Source organism: Mus caroli, unplaced genomic scaffold (genome assembly GCF_978045245.1).
Source record: "Mus caroli unplaced genomic scaffold, Mus_caroli_1 scaffold_2, whole genome shotgun sequence".
Lineage (NCBI taxonomy): Eukaryota > Metazoa > Chordata > Mammalia > Rodentia > Muridae > Mus > Mus caroli.
In genome coordinates this window covers 70,822,366-70,835,091 of record NW_028227257.1, presented here as the reverse complement: position 1 = coordinate 70,835,091, position 12,726 = coordinate 70,822,366, and positions in this window count along the sequence as shown.

Sequence of the window (12,726 nt, the reverse complement as noted above, 5' to 3'; positions counted from 1 at the left end):
TGGATATTAGCCATCTATCAGATGTAGGGTTAGTGAAAATCCTTTCCGAATCTGTAGGCTGCCAGTTTGTTCTATTGACAGTGCCCTTTGCCTTAGATAAGCTTTGCAGTTTCATGAGGTCATATTTATCAATTGTTGATCTTAAAGCCTGAGCCATTGGTGTTCTGTTCAGGAAATTATCTCCTTTACCAATGTGTTCAAGGCTATTTCCCACTTTCTCTGCTGTGAGATTTAGGGTATCTGGTTTTATGTTGAGATCCTTGATCCACTTGGACTTAAGGTTTGTGCAGGGTGATTAAATATGGATCTAATTGCATTCTTCTACATATAGACATACAGTTAAACCAACACCATTTGTTGAATATGCTTTCTTTTTTCCATTGTATGGTTTTGACTGCTTTGTCAAAACTCAAGTGTTCATAGGTGTGTGGGTTTATTTCTGGGTTTTTAATTCAATTCAATTGACCAACATGTCTGTTTCTGTACTGATACTTTGCAGGGTATTTTGTTGTTGTTGTAGTTGTTGGTTTTGGTTTTGGTTTTGGTTTGTGTGTTTGTTTTATCACTCTTGCTCTTTAATACACCATAAGGTCAGAGATGGTAATTCCTCCCAAAGTTTTTTTATTGTTCAGGATTGTTTTGGCTCTCCTGGATTTTTTGTTTTCTTGATATGAAGTTGAGAATTGGTCTTTCAGGGTCTATTAAAAACTGTGTTGGAATTTTGATGGGGACTGCATTGAATATGTAGATTGCTTCTGTTAAGATGGCCATTTTTACTATTTTATTCCTACTGATCCATGAGCATGGGAAATCTTTCCATCTTCTGAAGTCTTCTTCAGTTTTGTCCTCTAGGAATTTGAAGTTCTTATCACACAGGTCTTTCACTTGCTTGGTGAGAGTTATAGCAAGATAGTATATATTATTTGTGACTATTATGAATGTTGTTATTTTTCTAATTTCTTTCTCAATTCATTTATTATTTGCATAAAGGAGATCTACTGATTTCTTTGAGTTAATTTTGTATCCAGCCACTTTTGCTTAAGGTATTTATTAGCTGTAAGAGTTCTTCAGTAGAATTTTGGGGGGTCGCCTATCATCCACAAGTATCGATAATTTGACTTCTTCCTTTCCAGTTATATTCCCTTGATCTCATCTAGTTGTCTTATTGCTATGGCTAGAACTTCAAGTACTATATTGAATAGATAGGAAAAGAGTGGGCAGCCTTGTCTTGTCTTTGATTTTAGTTGAATTGCTTTAAGTTTCTCTCCAGTTAATTTGAAGTTGGCTATTGGCTTGCTGTATAGTTCTTAGATTATGTTATTATATGCCTTGCATTCCTAAACTCTCTAATGAGGGAGTGTTGAATTTTACCAAAGGCTTTTTCTGCCTCTAGTGGAAAGACCATGAGATTTTTTTTTCTTTCAGTTTCTATATATGGTGGATTACATTGATGGATTTTTGTAATATTGAACCATCCCTGCATCCCTGGGATGAAGCCTACTTAATCATGATAGATGATGTTTTTGATGTGTTCCTGGATTTAGTTTGTAAGTATTTTATTGAGTATTTTTGCATCAATGTTATGTTTCAAATTTTTGGAATAGTTTGAGAAGTATTGGTATTAGTTCTTCTTTGAAAGTCTGGTAGAATTCTGTACAAAAACCGTCTGGTCCTGGGCCTTTTTTGGTTGGGAGACTTAATGACTGCTTCTATTTCTTTAGGGGTTATATGGCTATTTAAAAACCTTAATGATCTTGATTTAACTTTGGTAAGTGGTTTCTATCTAGAAAATTGTCCATTTATTTAAGATTTTCTGGAGTATAGGCTTTTGAAGTAAGATTCTTTGAATTTCCTCGATATCTATTGTTATGTCTTTCTTTTCATTTTGTTTATTTAGATTCTGTCTCTCTTTCTTTTGGTTACTTTGGCTAAGTTTTGGTTAGTTAGTCTATTTTGTTGATTTTCTCAAGAACCAGGTGTTGGTTTTGATTGATTCCAGCCCTGATTTTGATTATTTGCTTCCTTCTACTACTCTTTGGTGTGCTTGCTTCTTCTTCTTCTTCTTTATTTTTTTTCTAGAGCTTTCAGGTATACTTTTAAGTTGCTGGTATAAGAACTTTCTAATTTCTTTATGGAGGCATTTAGTAAATGAACTTTCCTCTTAGCACAGCTTTCTTTTTTTTTTTTTTTTTTTTGAGAGGGAGATATGCTTTATTCAGAGATAAAAGCAAGTATGATGTCTGTGGGAATTCCATGCACAGGCTGGATAAGATGAATTGCGTGAGCATTAAAATAATAAAACAGCTAGTTTCCATGTTCTTACTAAAACACATTGAAACTTGAAAATATTATCTTTCATTTTTACAACAGGGCTAAAATGTTTTGTTTTATTATCTGTATTTTTCATTCATAGATGTTAACTAGTTTGTTAAATAAAATCAAATAAGTAAACTATTTCCTGAGCAAGAATCTGAATATAGATGTGTTTAACCTAAGCTTAAATCTAGGTAAGTTTAGTTCTCTGCACTGTGAGGAGCTGCTTGTGAAGAACGGGTTAGAATGCCTTCCCAAATTATACATGTTATATTTTCTAAGGCTTCTCATGAAGTTAAGTTTTTATTTTATGTTTGTAAGTATTTGATCTGCCAGTGGAAAAGGTCTGCTTCAAAGTCTGTTCCATCCTTATAGGATAGGATGATATAATGGGCTTTTAGTACCTATGTCTCCTACTTATTTGGATGGCATGCTTTCTTCATGATGCCAAGGTGCCATCCTTTTTATTTGTGCTAGTTTATTTGTTTATAGCAATTGGAAGGTAACCCCCTACTTTCTTTTCTTTTATTTTTAATTTTTAATATTTTTTATTACATATTTTCCTCAATTACATTTCCAATGCTATCCCAAAAGTCCCCCATAGCGCCCTCCACTTGCCTACCCACCAATTCCCATTCTTTTGGCCCTGGCATTCCCCTATATTGGGGCATATAAAGTTTGCAAGTCCAATGGGCCTCTCTTTCCAGTGATGGCCGACTAGGCCATCTTTCCATTGATATGCAGCTAGAGAGAAGAGCTCCGGGGTACTGGTTAGTTCATCATGTTGTTCCAACTATAGGGTTGCAGATCCCTTTAGCTCCTTGGGTACTTTCTCTAGCTTCTCCATTGGGAGCCCTGTGATACATCCAATAGCTGATTGTGAGCATCCACTCCTGTGTTTGCTAGGCCCCTGCATAGTCTCACAAGAGACAGCTATATTTGGGTCCTTTCAGAAAAATCTTGCTAGTGTATGCAATGGTGTCCGCGTTTAGAAGCTGAATATGGGATGGATCCCTGGATACGGCAGTCTCTAGATGGTCCATCCTTTCATCACAGCTCCAAACTTTGTCTCTGTAACTCCTTCCATGGGTGTTTTGTTCCCAATTCTAAGAAGAGGCACAGTTTCCACATTTTGGTCTTCATTCTTCTTGAGTTTCATGCATTTAGCAAATTGTATCTTATGTCTTCGGTATCCTAAGTTTTGGGCTAATATCCACTTATCAGTGAATACATATTGTGTGAGTTCTTTTGTGATTGTGTTACCTCACTCAAGATGATGCCCTCCAGGTCCATCCATTTGGCTAGGAATTTCATAAATTCATTCTTTTTAATAGCTGAGTAGTACTCCATTGTGTAAATGTACCGTAATTTCTGTATCCATTCCTCTGTTCAGGGACATCTGGGTTCTTTCCAGCTACTGGCTATTATAAATAGGGCTGCTATGAACATAGTGGAGCATGTCTCCTTCTTACCGTTTGGGACATCTTCTGGATATATGCCCAGGAGAGGTATTGCTGGATCCTCCGGTAGTACTATGTCCAATTTTCTGAGGAACTGCCACACTGATTTCCAGAGTGGTGGTACAAGCTTGCAATCCCACCAACAATGGAGGAGTGTTCCTCTTTCTCCACATCCTCGCCAGCATCTGCTGTCACCTGAATTTTTCATCTTAGCCATTCTGACTGGTGTGAGGTGGAATCTCAGGGTTGTTTTGATTTGCATTTCCCTGATGATTAAGGATGTTGAACATTTTTTCAGGTGCTTCTCTGCCATTCGGTATTCTTCAGGTGAGAATTCTTTGTTCAGTTCTGAGCCCCATTTTTTAATGGGGTTATTTGACTTTCTGGAGTCCACCTTCTTGAGTTCCTTATATATATTGGATATTAGACCCTTATCTGATTTAGGATAGGTAAAGATCCTTTCCCAATCTGTTGGTGGTTTTTTTTGTCTTATTGATGGTGTCTTTTGCCTTGCAGAAGCTTTGCAGTTTCATGAGGTCCCACTTGTCAATTCTCGAACTTACAGCACAAGCCATTGCTGTTCTATTCAAGAATTTTTCCCCTGTGCCCATATCTTCAAGGCTTTTCCCCACTTTCTCCTCTATAAGTTTCAGTGTCTCTGGTGTTATGTGAAGTTCCTTGATCCACTTAGACTTGACCTTAGTACAAGGAGATAGGAATGGATCAATACAAATTCTTCTACATGATAACAACCAGTTGTGCCAGCACCATTTGTTGAAAATGCTGTCTTTCTTCCACTGGATGTTTTTAGCTCCCTTGTCGAAGATCAAGTGACCATAGGTGAGTGGGTTCATTTCTGGGTCTTCAATTCTATTCCATTGGTCTATTTGTCTGTCACTATACCAGTACCACACAGTTTTTATCACAATTGCTCTGTAGTAAAGCTTTAGGTCTGGCATGGTGATTCCACCAGAGGTTCTTTTATCCTTGAGAAGAGTTTTTGCTATCCTAGGTTTTTTGTTATTCCAGATGAATTTGCAGATTGCACATTCTAATTCGTTGAAGAATTGAGTTGGAATTTTGATGGGGATTGCATTGAATCTGTAGATTGCTTTTGGCAAGATACCCATTTTTACAATGTTGATCCTGCCAATCTATGAGCATGGGAGGTCTTTCCATCTTCTGAGATCTTCTATAATTTCTATCTTCAGGGACTTGAAGTTTTTATTATACAGATCTTTCACTTCCTTAGTTAGAGTCACGCCAAGATATTTTATATTATTTGTGACTATTGAGAAGGGTGTTGTTTCCCTAATTTCTTTCTCAGCCTGTTTATTCTTTGTGTAGAGAAAGGCCATTGATTTGTTTGAGTTAATTTTATATCCAGCTACTTCACCAAAGCTGTTTATCAGGCTTAGGAGTTCTCTGGTGGAATTTTTAGGGTCACTTAGATATACTATCATATCATCTGCAAAAAGTGATATTTTGACTTCATCTTTTCCAATTTGTATCCCTTTGATCTCCTTTTGTTGTCGAATTGCTCTGGCTAGGACTTCAAGTACAATGTTGAATAGGTATGGAGAAAGTGGACAGCCTTGTCTAGTCCCTGATTTTAGAGGGATTGCTTCAAGCTTCTCACCATTTACTTTGATGTTGGCTACTGGTTTGCTGTAGATTGCTTTTATCATGTTTAGGTATGGGCCTTGAATTCCTGATCTTTCCAAGACTTTTATCATGAATGGGTGTTGGATCTTGTCAAATGCTTTTTCCGCATCTAACGAGATGACCATGTGGTTTTTGTCTTTGAGTTTGTTTATATACTGGATTACGTTGATGGATTTCCGTATATTGAACCATCCCTGCATCCCTGGGATGAAACCTACTTGGTCAGGATGGATGATTGTTTTGATGTGTTCTTGGATTCGGTTAGCAAGAACTTTATTGAGGATTTTTGATCAATATTCATAAGAGATATTGGTCTGAAGTTTTCTATCTTTGTTGGGTCTTTTTGTGGTTTAGGTATCAGAGTAATTGTGGCTTCATAGAATGAGTTGGGTAGAGTACCTTCTGTTTCTATTTTGTGGAATAGTTTGTGAAGAACTGGGATTAGATCTTCTTTGAAGGTCTGATAGAACTCTGCACTAAACCCATCTGGTCCTGGGCTTTTTTTAGTTGGGAGACTATTAATGACTGCTTCTATTTCTTTGGGGGATATAGGGCTGTTTAGATCATTAACCTGATCTTGATTCAACTTTGGTACCTGGTATCTGTCTAGGAACTTCTCCATTTCATCCAGGTTCTCCAGTTTTGTTGAGTATAGCCTTTGGTAGAAGGATCTGATGGTGTTTTGGATGTCTTCAGGTGTGTTGTTATGTCTCCTTTTTCATTTCTGATTTTGGTAATTAGGATGCTTTCCCTGTGCCCTCTAGTGAGTCTGGCTAAGGGTTTATCAATCTTGTTGATTTTCTCAAAGAACCAGCTCCTTGATTGGTTGATTCTTTGAATAGTTCTTCTTGTTTCCACTTGGTTGATTTCACCCCTGAGTTTGATTATTTCCTGCCGTCTACTCCTCTTGGGTGAATTTGCTTCCTTTTGTTCTAGTGCTTTTAGGTGTGTTGTCAAGGTGCTAATGTGTGCTCTCTCTAGTTTATTTTTAGAGGCACTCAGAGCTATGAGTTTTCCTCTTAGAAATGCTTTCATTGTGTCCCATAAGTTTGGGTATGTTGTGGCTTCATTTTCATTGAACTCTAAAAAGTCCTTAATTTCTTTCTTTATTCCTTCCTTGACCAAGGTATCATTGAGAAGAGTGTTGTTCAGTTTCCACGTGAAGGTCGGCTTTCTATTAGTTATTTTGTTATTGAAGATCAGCCTTATTCCATGGTGATCTGGTAGGATGCATGGGACAATTTCAATACTTTTGTATCTGTTGACGCCTGTTTTGTGACCAATTATGTGGTCAATTTTGGAGAAGGTACCATGAGCTGCTGAGAAGAAGGTATATCCTTTTGTTTTAGGATAGAATGTTCTGTAGATATCTGCCAGATCCATTGGATTCATAACTTCTGTTAGTTTCACTGTGTCCCTGTTTAGTTTCTGTTCCCATGATCTGTCCATTGGTGAAAATGGTGTGTTGAAGTCTCCCACTATTATTGTATGAGGTGCAATGTGTGCTTTGAGGTTTACTAAAGTTTCTTTAATGAATGTGGCTGCCCTTGTAGTTGGAGCATAGATATTCAGGATTGATAGTTCCTCTTGGAGGATTTTACCTTTGATGAGTATGAAGTGCCCCTCCCTGTCTTTTTTGATGACTTTGGGTTGGAAGTCAATCTTATCAGATATTAGAATGGCTACTCCAGCTTGTTTCTTCATACCATTTGCTTGGAAAATTGTTTTCCAGCCTTTCATTCTGAGGTAGTGTCTATCTTTTTCTCTGAGATGAGTTTCCTGTAAGCAGCAAAATGTTGGGTCTTGTTTGTGTAGCCAGTTTGTTAGTCTATGTCTTTTTATTGGGGAGTTGAGTCCATTGATATTAAGAGATATTAAGGAAAAGTAATTGTTGTTTCCTGTTATTTTTGTTGTTAAAGTTGGCATTCTGTTCTTGTGGCTGTCTTCTTTTAGGTTTGTTTAGGGATTACCTTCTTGTTGTTTCTAGGGCATGGTTCCCGTCCTTGTATTGGTTTTTTTCTGTTATTATCCTTTGAAGGGCTGGATTCGTGGAGAGATAATGTGTGAATTTGGTTTTGTCGTGGAATACTTTGGTTTCTCCATCTATGTTAATTGAGAGTTTGGCTGGGTATAGTAGCCTGGGCTGGAATTTGTGTTCTTTTAGTGTCTGTATAACATCCGTCCAGGATCTTCTGGCTTTCATAGTCTCTGGTGAGAAATCTGGTGTAATTTTGATAGGCTTGCCTTTATATATTACTTGGCCTTTTTCTCTTACTGCTTTTAGTATTCTATCTTTATTTAGTGCATTTGTTGTTCTGATTATTATGTGTCGGGAGGTATTTCTTTTCTGGTCCAGCCTATTTGGAGTTCTGTAGGCTTCTTGTATGTTCATGGGCATCTCTTTCTTTAGATTTGGGAAGTTTTCTTCTATAATTTTGTTGAAGATGTTTGCTGGTCCTTTGAGTTGAAAATCTTCATTCTCATCCACTCCTATTATCCGTAGGTTTGGTCTTCTTATTGTGTCCTGTATTTCCTGGATGTTTTGAGTTAGGATCTTTTTGCATTACATTTTCCTTGATTGTTGTGCCGATGTTCTCTATGGAATCTTCTGCACCTGAGATTCTCTCTTCCATCTCTTGTATTCTGTTGGTGATGCTCGCATCTATGGTTCCAGATTTCTTTCCTAGGGTTTCTATCTCCAGTGTTGCCTCATTTTGGGTTTTCTTTATTGTGTCTACTTCCCTTTTTAGGTCTAGTATGGTTTTGTTCATTTCCATCATCTGATTGGTTGTGTTTTCCTGTTTTTCTTTAAGGACTTGTAACTCTTTAGCCATGTTCTCCTGTAGTTCTTTTAAGTCCTTCTTGATGTCCTCTACCATCATCATGAGATATGCTTTTAAATCCAGGTCTAGCTTTTCAGGTGTGTTGGGGTGCCCTGGACTGGGTGAAGTGGGAGTGCTGGGTCCTGATGATGGTGAGTGGTCTTGGTTTCTGTTAGTAAGATTCTTACGTTTACCTCTCGCCATCTGGTAATCTCTGGAGTTGTTATAGTTGTCTCTGTTCAGAGGTTGTTCTTCTGGTGATTCTGAGTACAGTCTGTCAGCAGACCTGGGAGACAGGCTCTCTCCTCTGAGTTTCAGTGGTTAGGGCACTCCCTGCTGACAAGCTTTCCTCTTAAAGGGAAGGTGTACAGATATCTGGCGTTTGGACCTCCTCCTGGCCGAAGAAGAAGGCCGAAAACAGGACCTTTCCCAGATGCTGTGTTGCTTTGGCAGGTCACAGAAGCTGTCAGCTTCTATGGTGCACACTCTCAGCTGTGCAGACTAAGTTCCTAAGTTCGGTGGAGTCCTGGATCCTAGATGTGCTCCCTGCTCCTGAGGCAGAGGGCTCCTGTGCAGGGCAGACCACTGTCTTCCAGCTGGGAGGGTGCCGGATGTCTGCGGCCCCAAAAGGGTGCTGCCTCAGCGGCTCTGTGGCTCCCGCCTGTCCCAGAAGCTGTCTGCCTCTGTGGTCCTCACTCTCACCTGTGCAGACTAAGTTCGGCAGAGTCCCGGAGCCAAGATGGCGCTCCCTGCAGGGCGGACTACTGTTCTCCGGCTGGGCTAGCACAGCTTTCATTGTGTCCCATAAATTTGAATATGTTGTGCCAACATTTTCATTGAGTTCTAGAAAATCTTTAATTTCTTTATTTCTTCCCTGACCCAGAGATCATTGAGTAGAGAGTTGCTCAATTTCCATTAGTGTGTAGACTTTCTGTTGTTTCTGTTGTTGAAGTCCAGCTTTAATCTGTGGTTATCTGATAAGATACAAAGCATTATTTCAAATTTTTTATATCTGGCTTGGCGTGGTGGCGCATGCCTTTAATCCCAGCACTCGGGAGACAGAGGCAGGCGGATTTCTGAGTTGGAGGCCAGCCTGGTCTACAAAATGAGTTCCAGAACAGCCAGGGCTACACAGAGAAACCCTGTCTCGAAAAAAACAAAACAAAACAAATTTCTTGTATCTGTTGAGGCTTGCCTTGTGACTCACTGTATGGCCAATTTTGGAAAAGGATCCAAGAGGAGCTGAGAATAAGCTATATTCTTTTGTATTTAGGTGAAATATTCTATAGATGTTTGTTGGGTCCATTTCCTTCATAATATCTGTTAATTTCAATATTTTTCTAATTAGTGTTTGTCTAGATGACCAACCAATAGGTGAGAGTGGGGTGTTGAAGTCTCCCACTATTAATGTGTGGGATTTGGTGTATGATTTAATCTTTAGTGATATTTCTTTTACAAATGTGGGTACCCTTATGTTTGGGGCATAGATGTTCAGAATTGAAATATTATCTTGGTAGATTTTTTTCCTTTGATGAGTATAGTGTCTTTCCCTGTCTCTTTTGATTAATTTTGGTTGAATGTCTATTTTATTAAATATTAGAATGGCTTTTTGGGTCCATTTGCTTGGGAAACTTTTTATGAGCCCTTTACTCTAAGCTAATTTCTATCTTTATTGCTGAGGTATGTTTCTTGTATGCACCAGAATGATGGATCTGTTTTTACATCCATTCTGATAGCCTGTGTCTTTTTATTGGGGAATTGGGTCCATTCAAGTTAAGAGATGTTAATGACCAGTGAGTGGAATGTGTTTGTGTGTGTGTGTGTGTGTGTGTGTGTGTGTGTGTGTATTTTCCTTGTTTTTGCTGGTATGGAATTACTTATTTCCTGTGTTTTCTTGAATGTAATTATCTTCCTTGGGTTGGAGTTTTTCTTCTAGTATTTTCTGTAGGGCTGGATTTTTTGGATAGATAGTCCTTCAATTTGGATTTTTAAAATTATCTTGATTTCTCCATATATAGTGATTGAATTTTGCTGTGTCTAGGTTGGCATCTGTGGGTTTTTTTTAAAAGTTGCAAGATATCTGTCCAGTCACTTCTAGCTTTTAGAGTCTCTATTGAGAAGACTAGTGCAATCCTGATAGGTCTGGCTTTGTTACCTAGCCTTTTTCCCTTGCCACTTTTAATATTCTTTCTTTGTTCTATAGATTTTGTGTTTTAACTATTATGTGCTGGGTGGAAATTTTTGTCCAGTCTAATTTGTGTTCTATAAGCTTCTTATACATTTATAGTTATTTCTTTCTTTAGGTTGGGAAAGTTTTCTTCCATAATTTTGTTTAAAATATTTTTTAAGCTATGGAGCTGCCAATTCCTCACTTTCTTCTATTTCTATTATTCTTAGGTTAGGTCTTTCATGGTACCTCAGATTTCCTGGGTGGTTTGTGTCAGGAATTTTTTAGATTTAACATTTTCTTCAACTGATGTATTAATGTCTTCTATTGTATCTTCTATGTCTGAGATTCTCTCTTCCATCCCCTGTATTTTGTTGGTGATACTTACATCTGTTGTTCCTGTTCTCTTCCCTAGGTTTTTCATCTCCAGGATTCTCTCATTTTGTGTTTTCTTTATTGCTTCCATTTCAACTTTCAGGTCATGCACCATTTAATTTATTTCCTTCACCTGTTTAATTATATTTTCGTATATGACATGAATTTATTTAAGGGATTTATTTGTTTCTTCTTTAAAGATCTCTACCTGTTTGATTGTATTTTCCTGTTTTTCTTTAAGGGATTTATTCATTTTCTCTGTATAGTACTCATCCATTTTTACAGGTTTGTATTTAAGGCTATTTTCTTGTGTTTTGGTTTTATTAGAGTATCCAGGGCTTGCTGTAGTGGGATAGCTGTGCTCTGAAGTTGTCAAACTGTCCTGGCTTTTATTGATTGTGTCCTTTCAAGGGCCTTTAGCCATTTGGATGGCTTTGGTTCCTGGATGTTCCTGTTGTAGTAGATATTGGGAGGGAGATTAACCTTGATGGTCTTGTTGTGGCAGGCCACTGATGGGTATCCTTGGGCTGTATGGTTCTAGAGCTGCAGGTCTGTATGGTTCAGGATCTGAAGGACTGTGCAGATCAGGATTCATAGGTCTGATGAAGGTTGGCAGAGATGTGGTAGGAGAATGGTGGTCCACCTGGCTGGGCTAGCAGGCTTCTCATAGCAGTTTAGCATGCCCCAGAGGACTCAGTGAGGAGGAGAGGAGGAGGAGAGGAGGAGGAGAGGAGGAGGAGAGGAGGAGGAGAGGAGGAGGAGAGGAGGAGGAGAGGAGGAGGAGAGGAGGAGGAGAGGAGGAGGAGAGGAGGAGGAGAGGAGGAGGAGAGGAGGAGGAGAGGAGGAGGAGAGGAGGAGGTTCTCATGGGAAAGCTGGATTATCAGGGCATCTTGACTTGCCCCAGAGGACTCAGTGAGCAGGGGAAATGGGTAGGGGAAGGGAAGCTAACATGCATGGTTCAGGCTCAGCAGATATGATGGAGGTCGGAGGAGAGGGGGAGGAAGAATGGAGGTTCTCATGGGAAAGTGGATTGTCAGGGCATCTTGGCTTGCCCAAGAGGACTCAGTGAGCAGGGAAGATGGGTAAAAGAAGGGAAGCTTCCCTGTATGGTTCGGGATCCACAGGTCTGATGAAACCTGGAAGGTAAAGTGGTAGGAGAATCCCTTCAATATATATTTACTCACCATCTTATAGAATGCTTGGCCTACTCATCCTGAGAATTCTTCATCCTTATGGCTACTGTACAGGACAAAAATGTAATCATTAGATTATTAATAGTAGCCAGTGAGTCCATAGAAAAATAAGTACAAAATCTCAGCTCTCAAATTTCCAACTGCTTTCCTTCGATGCCCTCAAAAAGCCTACTTTCACTTCCTAAGCTAAAGTCTAATGAACCTATTCCTTTAAAAATAAATTCCAAATTTGTATGAGCTATTTTCAGTAGATGACAGATAATAAGCACTGTTATTCCAAATGAGCAAAAGTTTCTGTTGACTAAAAGAAATAATAAAGGTGGGCTTGATATTTGAATATAAGAAAATAACAATGATTTTTTTCTGTCATTTGATAAAATTCATACCAAGAATATAATAGCCAAAGCAGATTTTTTTTCTGCAAAGGCATGAATTACTAAAACAGGGATGTGGGGAGGAATCCAGCAATTGGCAAGCTAGAGTCTTTGTAAAACGTCTTCTCTTGACAGAAGAATAATGAAGACGATCTGATTGAGGATAAAAAATGAGAAACAAATCCAATAGTTATGGAAGTATGTTAAGTATTATTTAATCAAAATTAATTTATAGATAGCTAATGCCTTCCTAAAATCTATAGACAACCTTAATGTATATTTATAGTATATTCATAATTACATATTGATAGCCTTAAACTTCCTTACATGGGTGGAATTTAGACATCACAAACTTT